Source organism: Varroa destructor, unplaced genomic scaffold (genome assembly GCF_002443255.2).
Source record: "Varroa destructor unplaced genomic scaffold, Vdes_3.0 BEIS01000001.1, whole genome shotgun sequence".
Lineage (NCBI taxonomy): Eukaryota > Metazoa > Arthropoda > Arachnida > Mesostigmata > Varroidae > Varroa > Varroa destructor.
In genome coordinates, this window is record NW_019211454.1 from 73806683 (window position 1) to 73819510 (window position 12828).

Sequence of the window (12828 nt, forward strand, 5' to 3'; positions counted from 1 at the left end):
TACTACCCTGCTTGCTTTTATAAATTTATTACTATTACAACGACAGCACCAACTGTAAACAAGCGCAATATAGAACTTCACTCGTAACTTATAGGCGAATCTTTTGAACTGCTTTGCCATAGGGCAGCACCACATCTGTACTCTATAGCGTGAATTCATAAGAAGTTTAAAAACCATATAAACAAAGGCGTCATTTAGTCTGCACTGGCCAGCTAGAAGCACTATCAGCTAAAACTTCTTTCAGATAACTTTTTCTAAACAAAGAGCGTCATTTCCGTTTTATATATATATGTATAATGCTGCGTATCAATTAGTTACCCTTTGGCGACTGTGAGAAAATGTCAATGCATATATTCGGAAGAGACGTGTTCTCCCGATCTACGGTGGTGTAAAAAAAATAAATCGGTTGTATCACATCCAATCATTCATTTTCATCATTATACAAAACGGTGGATCTAAGCATCTGATGCCTTCAGTCAGCTCTGGCACCTGCAAAAATAATAGCTATAATCAAGTGAACCTATTTCGTCTAACAAATATAAAATGTTAGTGATTTTTGCCAGCAGCTTAAATTTGCCATTAAATTTACTGATGAATTCTGCCATTATAAGCTATAAGCAGCTTTCGAATACAGGGATCCCTCAACGATTCAATTCATGTGCGTCCACGAGAGGGCATCACATGTCATCAAGAGGTGACGTCGCTTCGTGGCTAAAAAATGATCAGCAGCTTTTAATGTCCGTTATGCGTATGGATCGTAATAGTCAACGTGTGTTGCAGCTGCTGATTCAAGCACAATCAACTTCAATATTCGATAAAATTCAATTTTATTCGACTCTTCGCAGCGGTTTATAGTGCGCTGGAGCCGTTCGGAAGGCAGATCACGTCGTCTGCTAGCGGTCTTTGAAATCTTATTTCGGTACCATGTAACGCATGACCTTCGCTCTTTGAACAATGAAAACAAGAATCCAACGAAAAACTTACGATTCTTATAGTAGGCCTTTAAGGCATTGGACTATTTTCTATATCTTTTCCCGTTCGTTTTTTCTTAACACTCTCTTGTCGTTATGAATTTAAAGTTCCACCGCTAGCTTTAGTTTATGTTACTGTCTAAGAAAAGACTATACTATAAAAAAAAACCAGCGCAGATTCAGCAGTTTTTTTGTCTAGTGATTAAATCTTTTGAAAATCGACTAAGAATATTAAAACCTTAAAAGTCACGAAATGAAAATAATAACAGCCGGTCCTAGGCTAATGCTTAATTTTCGCGATTTTGAATAATTATCTATTTCCTTTGACCTTATCAAGAAGCATTCTTTGATACACGATATACACTCGTTCAACCGTCATACTAGTTACAATATGACGAACTTACTGTTTCTTGGTTTTCGAACCGCAATGAGCTTGAATATCCTTGTTCCATGTTTAGAGCAGGCGTGCGAATGCACATACTTTTCACTTGCCAGAATGGTTTTGCACTTCGGATTATAGCGTCTGAATAGTTTCAATGGCGTCGCCTTCGGATTTTACTGAGGTTTTGATGTACCCAACGCATTTATGCGAATACAAGAACAATTGTTGTTCATCCGTTGTATTTGTTTCGTAACTCCTTTGTTCGACAAGTCGATTCCGTCTAAACGAGTCAAGCGGTTGGTCTTGCAATGCAGGATTTCTACAGGCACTCGGTGCCTATTATGCATAGGACACGAGGATTGAAACAGTATTGTCAGTTACGCCAATTAGCACGACACGATTTGGAACATGTTATAGGCTTCTTCTTGTGACTCCTTTGGTAATGAATTAAGTAGAAATAATTGTACAAGCTTTCGAGAAGAATAAAATTGAGATTGTTGTAGAATTATATATATATATATATATATATATATATATATACGGAGAACTGAAACTGAATTAAGTAAATAAATGGGTTGTTGCTTTGTGGTGTCGTTGAAAAACCGATGCTGATGATTATACAATTATACAGAAAAACGGCATTGTTCTAGGTCGGGCAGCGCGCTTTCTAAAAGATTTTAGAAACTAGGTAAATACTTCATATTTCAGTGAACCTTAAGCGGAAAACATATATGTTTGGGTTCATTCTCGAGTCCATTCTCCGGGTCCCAAATCGACAGATTCATTACGGATAAGCACTTTCTATGACCGTTTTTGAGTAAACCTCAATTAAAGGCCGCTAACCTATTTAGCAAGCAAGACACTAATGGTACACTGAAATTGGCTAAGGTTAACAAATAACTCCGCAGCAGGCAGGGAACATCAATCGACCATACAGACCAGCTAACCAAATGGCAATAGTTATATATATCATACTGAAGTGCAGTAACTTAAAATAGAATTAAACGTATGATAGAATGGGCTACTGCCTTCAGCCTCAAAGAGAAACATTTAGGATGGATAATCGAAATTCAACGCATGGTTGAACATATTGAAAGAATTGCACAAAGAAGCTCCATAGCCCGAACAACAGTGGGTGCTTATGTTAGCCTCCCTACTTAAATGGCGGGCCCGTGAGTTGCAGCCCAGATAGGGCAACATGCTTCAGGGCGAGACGGACACACCAGGACTTTTATCCTTCAGCTCTTTCAACAGTGCCCTGCGTATAGGCATGCGTCTTCCCTTGGAGAAATCGGCAAGAAGACCCGCAGTCGGAAGCGCAAGGAAGCGGTGATGCGGTAAAATGTTTGTATCGCGCCAGGACTTTAAATCTGGGTGTCAAGCGCTCTCACACATAAAAACTGTTCATACTTTGCTTAGTAATACATTTATATTTAAAAAATGTTTTTTATGGTATCGGCAGATTAAGATCTGTGATTTCTTAAGTGGAAACTTGCTTGCCCTATTTCGCTATGCAATCGGTATAAAATGTTCATATGGCGCGAGAATTTGAATTTCGCATTGCCAATTTCAAACAGAACACAAGCGGTGTTGGTGGGAAGCTCATTTAGTTGCTGTGGTACGAACCTGGTACGATCGTACTGTGCCGCCACATACCGGCAATGTGCAACTTAACGCAGTTTAAAGGAAGAGGCGCATTCTAGGACCGTGTTGTTGTGTCTACTGTCAAGCGTTTCTTCAAGCCTCCATCTCCTCTTCCTATAGGTTTTTCAAGCCTTTCAGTTTCGCCTTGTCTAAATGTTTCGTTATTTGCCTCTTATCGCTTTGACGAAATTATCCGGTTTTGTACCCTTGACGCCTTTCTGTTTCCCGTGCATATTTTCATGCGAAAAACCTTTTTGCCCGAGTCTGTCTGCAGCTCGGTGGGACTTTTGGCCTTTTTTTCGTAAAAAACGACCAATTGCAAAAAGCAGGCCATTATTAGCATTACGAAGCGCTGCATCTACAGAAAATATTGTTTGTCAATCTAGGTCGCAGATATGCTCGTAAAGAAAGAGCAATATAACGATGTCGTCAGAGGTCAGACCCTAATACAAGGAGCTAGCTTCAACGAGAATACACCTCTTTTCTAACTAGGTAAGGTTTAAGTAATTCCATTATTAAATTTGACTTATTCTTCTTGCTGACCTCCATTGATTCTCTGGCGCCTTTAGGCATAACCTTCTTAAAACGCAAGGTCCCTAACTTGTCAACACAGGATATATTTAAGTAGCTTCAACGAGCATTGCCTGAAATCGGTACCAAGTCAATTGGCGCACGGCTTATAAACTTGTTTTATCAAAACGTGCACTTATTAAAAGCCGTTATTACATCGATTCATCCGGTTTTTTTTTATATCCACCCATTTATGCTATTCTATGCAGGCAGCATTTGGTAATTAGAAAAGTAGTCGACGAATAAAGATTTGCTTATAGCAATGTTTACAGTCGAACGCAATCAAACAACAGTTATAGGCTTTATCTCTTCGTACACATTGCCAATAAAAAAAAGCTGCATGTGCAGAACTTCTGCGAGTATTGGCAAAACCGAAAAAGAAAAGGGTGCTATTGCCCGGCGGGGATTCTGTCGTTCGGGCGCTTTGTTATAGTCAGACTGTACCCCTTAAGACCGATTCGGAATCCCCTGAGACTCTCTATGTGCGTCGACCTGAACAGGACGTCTCGTGTAAACTCGCTTGAAGGATTACCTTTTTCGGCGTACGTTGCTACAATCCGACGGTGAAGTTGGGGTTGTACAGAGAGAATGGCGCCGACGCCCAGAAGGTTTTAAGGTTAATTCAGGCGCTATCCATCAGGGCCGTTTCCGCTGCAGGACGAGGTGAACCTTCAGCATCGCGTCTTCCCACCCGTGTGAAGTTTTGCTGATCGCATACAAAAAATACCCTGGACCAGCCCACTCCCATCCAACTCTCTCTCTGTTTATTACTCCAAGCGCCACTTTTAGTCTTTTTGCTTGACTTACGGCTCCCACCTCCAAGGCACCTTACTGAACATAACAGGAAGCTCCGTTATTTCCCGTTCCGAACCCCCTTGTTTCTCAGTCAAGGCTGGAAAGGAACAAACAACGATCTTGCACTCTACATGAAATCTGTCTAACTTGCGCAAGCTAACAGCGACTTAGTCATTATAAAAGCTTTTAGAAGCGCATCGTCGAATTATTAAGTAAATATTCGGTTAATTTTTACTAATTCGGTTCATAGAGTTAAGCGGATAGCAATTGACGCTCAATAACTGTACTCAGTTCTATAACAAGTTGAACTAACTATTACGGCGCGAAATTTCCATCTAAGTAATTTCATATACCGAGGAGATTGAAGTGACAGCAGAGCTACAATCTGATTACTGTGAAGATATAACAGAATACAGACAGTCAAATGAATATTAAATTTACAATACTCATCACTGTAGAGGCCGTTTAAAAGTACATCAAAATGTACTTAATAGAAGCGATATTTCAATATCCTTATTAACTTACTTCAATAGCGCATAAAAGTACAGAGTATTTTTATACAAGTGTTGCCCTTTTGCCAAAAACTCGAATGTTAAAACTGCTAAAGGATTTGACGACCGAGATATCTATAGGGACACTCGCGTAACAGTATATCATCAAGTTCTTACATTCAACGCATCTTGGTAAAATCTCACAATATAGTCAAGTTATGGTGCCCATCCGGTAAATATTCCTGGAGCCCATGTTGTTACATTATGTGGTTGAATTGAATAAATTGATTACAAAAGTGATCGTGGCAGAATGTCGCGGTTGATGTTTGAGCAATTAGTTTCGTAAGACATGTTACGCAAAAAGTTTTACTTCTACAGCCTGCGTAGCTCATTTTGAAAAATGTTATGCTTTTTTCATATTATGCTCCCGGGCGGTTGGAGATTGCACTCTTTTATGCCACCGGAATGATTGCCATTAGTAATTTAAACAGAACACAAGAGATAAACTAGACTCTCCTAAAACGTAAAATCCCTGTTGCAGATAATACAAGAAGCAATGCATCGAGCCATAAAATGTTTCGCAGTACAAAAATTTTCACTTTTTTAAATCTTTGTTTTAGAGTAACGCTCGGAATTTTTCCATAGCTCGTTCTATAAATGATCCAATGAATCATGGCTACGTTACTCCGGCGAACATTATCGATACAACGGTGGGCATCGTAAGGCGCTTTGTGTTTGCCGCCGATGTAGTTTCGAAGCTGCACCATGGTATCCGCCAGAAACGAAGGAACCGATTGTTACTGAAGCTAGGTGGATGGCGAGGGCCAAAATGGAGCTCGAGAACCCCAGTACAGCTGTAGATCGGCGCCTTCAACGGCCGTTAGCCTATCCGATGTGGACAGTGATGGATAATAACAAAACCACAAAGGGCAACGTTTACCTCGACGCCTTTCTTCCTCTCTGGGTTAAGAAATCCCTCGCGGCCACAAAAGCTTTTTGCTTCAACCATCGTAGTATTTCCTTGTTGTTCTTCCTTCCTCCGATTTAGTCCCGAGCGCCATTTCAGAAAAATATCCTCTTCCTGAACTCATTTCCATGGCCTGCCATGTGTCTTGTCGAGTCATAGCCTACTCAAACATATGGTCACGCTTTTCTACTGTCTGCATTTTTCGCGAGAGCGCTAAAAATACGAAATAGCCGCGACATCGTCGTCGGTTAAGTTTTGAGCCATCTGTGTGTCAATAGATCGCTATGATCAGGTGATACCGTAGCCCAGCAACTAGTTAAATGAAGTCTCTCGTTTTACCTAGTGTATATCCGCTTATGCCATTTCTTTATTCAAATGTCGTAAGCCTTAATAATTCATAGCACCAGCTAAGTGAATGTATCCATGGTCCATACACGCCATAGTTCTAGCCATTGTAAGTAAATGTGCATACCGAAATTTAGATAGAATTCTAAATATCTTATAGTTAAAAGCATAAGCAGACCTAAAAGCCCATACCATTTTAACAAAAACATGGAACAAAGGATTTCGTAGTTTCCCCCTATGCGTTAATTATACGAAACAACTGGTCGAAAGCAGCTATAATCAGATCTGAATACGCACACTGAACAGTACTTGAAGTACAGACAATTATCTACATTCATTTTGATATTATACTGCACTTATTATATAATGTCCTGAATAAGCAACCAACCTTTCCTTAGTCCGAAACGCTGTTGACTGTATAACTCCTTTTAATATAGGCTTGCCATATAAAGCAAGAGTCTCAGGAATATATCCCCAAGTACTAAGATGTTTTTGCCGACGACTCCTAGATTTGTTGCTAACCAACTTCTTATGAAAAGCTTTTTTACCCTAGACGAATGGTCTGGGCGCTACGCTTGTTCATGATATTTAGCATTACTTCTTTTCGTGTATAGGATACACACTCTCTATGAGATACCCATCCACATATTTAATATTATATTAAGTATCTATCGTAAGCTTTAAGGGGAATAGTGATGCATTAGCTTGAAATGTGCTGAGGATAACAACGATTGTCTTGAGCAAGACGCGGCAGTGGCAAGAAATTCCTTAACATCAGCGGTGAAGAACACTCTATGTCACTTGGGTTGGCAGAGATAAAAAAAAGCGTTACCAAACGACCATGGTGAGGTCTTGCTGAAGCCACACATACTGATGCTTTTGATGGTGAAAGCCGGGGCCTGCTGGCATCGGTACATTGCTGCGAAAGGGACAAGCTCGTTCTCATTGCCACCGCTACGGTGTTGGCAGTTGATATACGCCGTGTTACGTACCTTGCAGCAGTTCCCGCAAAACGTGTGCACGAGAGAGCGTGCAGGCGGGATGTTGGCGAAAGGAATGAAGTTTGAAGGAAACCAACTTTAAGAGAACATTTGCTGCTCCAAGACGCTAGCGCGAGGAGGTGCAGCGGGTGGTAGAATTGCACGATGGAGCGGCGATGCTAAAACGGGAAAAGGGAGCGGAAAATGCGTCAGCTGGCTGCGATGGAATTCGTTGAAGTACATTGCCGCCGCCGCCGCCGTTGCTCTGACTTTGTTGGTTGTTGATGATCTGTGGCACGGAGACCAAGCCTGGTCCGCCTAGCATGCCTCTTCCGGCCGACCTGTCTAAGTCTCAACGTCCCATATGCGCGTTTCTAGACATTCAGAGCACAGCAGAGCAGAGCACATCTGGCGTCAGCTGGTTGTCTGGTGTGTCGCTACCGTCTCTATGGTCTCCTGTCGCCTAGCGCGGCAGCCTGCGGCTCCGGGTAGGCCGAGCGACCAGCCTATCTCCCTCCCCCCCCCCCCCACGTGAACTAGGAACCCAAGAGGACTTGGCAGCGATAGGTTTGCAACTATAACAGTTCCTGGTTCATCATCACCGTCAAGTGTGGAGTAACGAGGAACGAAAGGGAAGGACTGAAATAGAGATGGAGCTGATTTCGTCTGTATATACGTTTGTGTATTTCCGTAAATATGCACATTAGTTGGTACGTTAATCTATTTGGCTGGTTTTGTACGACAACGCATGTCGGTAATATGGTCGTGTTTTATTTCGTTCTGTTTAGTTAGTTCGTCTGTCTAGATAAAATAGACAGTGCTGAAAGAAATGAATAGAGAGATAGAATTAATTATTTAAGATGTACTTCGCTAGAATGCGCGGTCAAACAATTATAAGTTATTAGTAAGGGCTAAAACAGGCTGTTATGCTATATGAATTAACGAAAAAACGTTGCCAGTCCGATTTCGTATGTCCTGTTTGGGACTCCTAATAAATATATGTTGTCACAATAACATCATTCGGCTGTGTTAATTCAAGTTAAGAAGTTGAACCCGTTGTCCCCATAAATATCACCTAGCCATGGTGCGTCGTGTAACAAAAAAATAAGCACGGAGACTGTATCGAAATGTGCGTACTTTACAAATATACGAGAGTGTTAAGGCAAAGATGATCCGTACAAAGCCGCCAATGAAAAAAGATTCCTTGCGTTTAACCGCGTTGCTTGCTAATGAAATTTTGTATTAAGCAGTAAGCTAGATTGCGAGAACGCTAGAGCACGGGCTGTGCTCCATTTACTCTGGTGTGGTGATTCACGTAAAAATATAGCGCAATTATCATAGATAAAAGCTTCAATCATTCAGCCCTTAGCTTTGGGAGGAGATGGTTTTTTCAAGCCGTTTAGGTCATAATGATTATTTTTTGAAGGTCGTTGTTATTGAAAACGCTACAAAATAATTTATCTGGTGTAATTTCAGTGATGCTTGTACTCTTCTTTTAAAGGAACTACGTATGGAATATATCTAATTGTCGGTAGCATATCAATTAAAATTTGAATGTTAAATAATTATGCGCTCGAACGAAAAATACGTTTTTAGCATATATTTGTGTTCTATATTTTCCCAGCTATCTTTCTCCGTACCATAAAGCTTACCTCACATTTAATTCACTTAATTAACAAAGGTCATGCCTTCACTTATATCTATAGGACTGGAAATTTGCCTAACTTCGACAATTTTGGCTAGCTCCATCTTAAAGGTTTAAGGGTGCGACGTGGCACAATAATTGCCTCTGCAATGTTGACCCTGTCGCCTTTCTCATTGTGCCTGCTATGATCAGTTCCTGCAGTCAACCTTCGCCTATGCAGAAACGTTCCTCCAGCTGGATGAGCACCAAAACGGAGTCACGGAAAACTGAACAACTCACGGCTAAGCAAATTCACAGTTTGCGTGCGCCTAATCGAATTATTACACCGGTAGGGAAATCAAAGGCTCTCAATGAAGCATTCCTCATCGAAGAAAGCCAAGTCAGAAAGGATCGAGAGAACTAAGAAGTAATTGTAACAGCTGGAGGAAAGTCAGTAGTCTTGCAAACAAAGCGGTCGACGTGGCACTGCAGTCCTGACGTCGGTCGGGTGTCGATTCAGCACATACTGGGTATTGCCACCAAGCAGGGTATTCAGGCCAGGCCCATTAACGTGAGCCAGTTGTCCCTAAAAAAGACATATTACTGTGCAGCAGTGCTCATTGAGGGAACCGACGAACATTATGAAACTAGTGTTAACGTAACTCAAACCAAGCAGCGAGGATTAAATAGGGATTAGCACAACGGTGTGTTCGAGCAGGTCGTGATTAAACCTATCCTATTAGATAGAGTAATTTTAAATCTTGACAAAATCTGAAGTCCAATTTTCCTAAATAGCAAAGGTTTAAGAAAGTAATAGCTTACCTTTTTTTGTATAATATTTTAAAACTTGGGTCACTTTGACATACTTTTGCTAATCGTAGGGTGAATTTGGGACATTCGATTAGGGCGACGTAAAATTGACACAGGATCGCAACAAGCAGCGGACGTGTGTCGAAGCTTCGAAATTCCTACTTCTAAGCCTTTTTTTAATAAATTTAATAAATAACTTTATAATAAGTGACTCTGGATACATTAAAAAGCTAATATTAATTCGCCCAATACGATGTACTCCAATCCGATTCGCTAGGTAACGACTATGCCCGAAAACCTTGCATTATCATATGGATAAATTTGAATTTTAGCGATTTCAACAGGAGCGTAGTAAAAGTTAATTAAGCGCAAGACGGGCGGGCACTTACCAACGCAGAGTAGATCCTAACAGATAACTGAATAGGTAATCGATTTGAGTTCAACATAACGTTTCACACTTTTGCTATCTTCCCTGTGATTTAAGACTCTACTAGCTATGTAATATTTTACATACAAATAGTCAGCCTCATGTCGTGCATTTGTGTACAGTATGGACTCGTAAGCCGTCTCGCCAGCCATCGGACGGTAATTGTAATCTTAATATGATGAAAGAAGTCTACAGCCTGTCCCAAAAGAGGAGCACGTTCCATTGTCATCTTTCATCCCTGACGTACCAGGAAACCTTCCCTTTTAGAAGTAAATATATAGCAGAGCTTATTTTGCCTTCACATGCTAGACTTCGAATGGCCGACTACTAACAGCAGTCCTGCATCTTGCTAGCGAAGGGCACCTTTTTGTATTCAGCACGACACAAAAAACTCACGGCACTTTGATCTGTCCCAAATAACACTATTGTGCGGCTGTGTATAAGGTAGACACGAGTATGAATGCCTACTGCCATTGCTTATAGCTGTAGGAAGCAGTGATGAGAAGATAAATCCGGGCGCAATTCGGACCCGCTTGCTGAATCTGGTGCTTTGGGAACTACTCATTCCTCATCGCTTCGTTTCCTGAATAAACAGGATTGATAATTTGCCCTCGATGAGGCGTCGTTTACAACCGAGCGCATACCGGAAGTAGTTCCCAAGTGCTCCCAAGAACTTCAGGTACCCTTAATACTCTCTTCCAGTTACGATTAATATACTGTTAATACAAAGTCAATTGGTAAGATTACAAATACGACGGAAGCTTGGATGAGTATGTTACAAGGATTCCGATGACCTCAGCCGGTGGCTATTTCCAATAGAAAGACGGAATCGCGCAATTAAACGGTACGTTCTGAATCACGTGGACTCAGACCCACTACACACTGCAATATCGATCTGAGCGAAACATTTTTAGGCTAAATATATCATAGCATTGGACCGATTCGAGTGACTATATATATATATATATATATATATATATATATAACACGCAAGATGATAAAGAAAGGGGAGACGGGGAGAGGCAAGCTTTCAAATAAGGGACAGATATGTAGGCAATATGATAAATTTAAGTTGATTCTTCTCTCCGTCACATGGAACACGAATCACACATTTGCCGGCCCAAACACGCACGTCACAATGCCAGCTGCCATTAGCTTTGAAAATTATATTATGATTTTTAGTATATCATTGTTTTACATATTTTAAGCATAGATGAAACAATAACAAATGAAAAGTCATCTGAAACGGATGTCGCTTTTCAAAAGACAGTGGTCCTGATAATTGACGGTAGTGTAAGCTGACTGCAATAGATTTCGGGCGAAGTCCATGCCAAATACTGCTATTTTTTTTCAAATTAACCTACGGAATGTTAAGATCGCGTAAATGTTAATAGGCAGGACGACCATTATTCTTTATATTTAATTTAAACTGTATAGATGAACAAAGCCATCACACTGAACAGCTAATCGCTTCTATGAATTGGATTTGCTAATGGAATTAAAGGCTATGAAACTGTTTTTTTGCTGAAACAGAAACAAAGTTAAGGTTAAACGCGTGTTTGAGTAGCGGAACGTCAACGATCGTATAGGTGCGCGCACATAGACGCGTTCCATATCACGCATTTCAGGCTCTCAGATTTTCAATACATTAATTAAAGATTCCTATCAAGTATCCGATCGAACGCCCAGGTACTGCGTCGTGTATGTTGTCCACATAGTAGTATATATAGTATATATCTATAGTATGGCGTAATGCGACATGGTCACATTTGGCTTGTAACTGTAATATGGAATCGCATTTTTCGTAATGTTTTTAATCTTTTTATGCACAACGTTTATTTACTACAATCTAATTACTACTGTGAACAACGGTTTCCAGTTTGGGCTAGTGCCAATGCCCCGACCCACTTAATCTGGGAACACATGGAAGGTCTACGTTCAAAATCTGGTGTAAACCCACTACGTTTCGCCCTAGGGACAGTCGTTTGAAGCAATATTTAACGACAGTACGCACGTAGAACACGAAGCACATACTAATTGTGATTAAAGAAATTAACCTAAGTAAAATATTTTTATTAGGTTACGCGAAGCGTACCCTTAGATGCTGATGATCGTACATGTTGGCTCGCTAATTAAACAAGTGAGAAACAACTGAAATGCATTCGGCCAGATATGTTTTCGTTAAATTTTTCCTCCTATTAATGCAACTGATAGGGACAAAACTTTTCATTGTTACCTCAATAATATATAGTTCTTGAACAGAACTGATCAAGTCTCGTATTAGCGTACACAAGTATGTTTTTAGTATTTCATTGTTGGAGAGGAACGATGGCCCTCTTTGATCGGACTAATTTTTAAGAATGGAAATGCTAAAAAATTAATCAAAGCCACTGAATGAAATTCAAAAATCGTTCGATCGGACAACCTTGTCCAAGATGAAAAAAAAATCCACTGATACGTAGTAACCATAGGTACGGAAATACTAAAGATTCGATTTTTGCACTGCCATTTCTAACCAGCGATGAAGCGCACTGTCATTTTGGTTTTCAGAGACACGCTTTTAGCAACTGACCACGGCACTGCTCAGCTGAAGCCTTTATTAATGCCATTACCGAAGTTGACCCTGGTTGAAAATAGACTGAAATGGATCCATGCATCGACTCATTATAATTTAGTATATTTCATGAGTATTCTTCCGAAAAAAAAAAAAAAAAAAAAAACTCCTTGTTCACGCAACTGCTTACCATCTTTTAACATATCCATTGTCGTGACAAACTGCTAAATTAACCCAGTTTCAGGCTATAAGAGAATTTTGCCTTGCC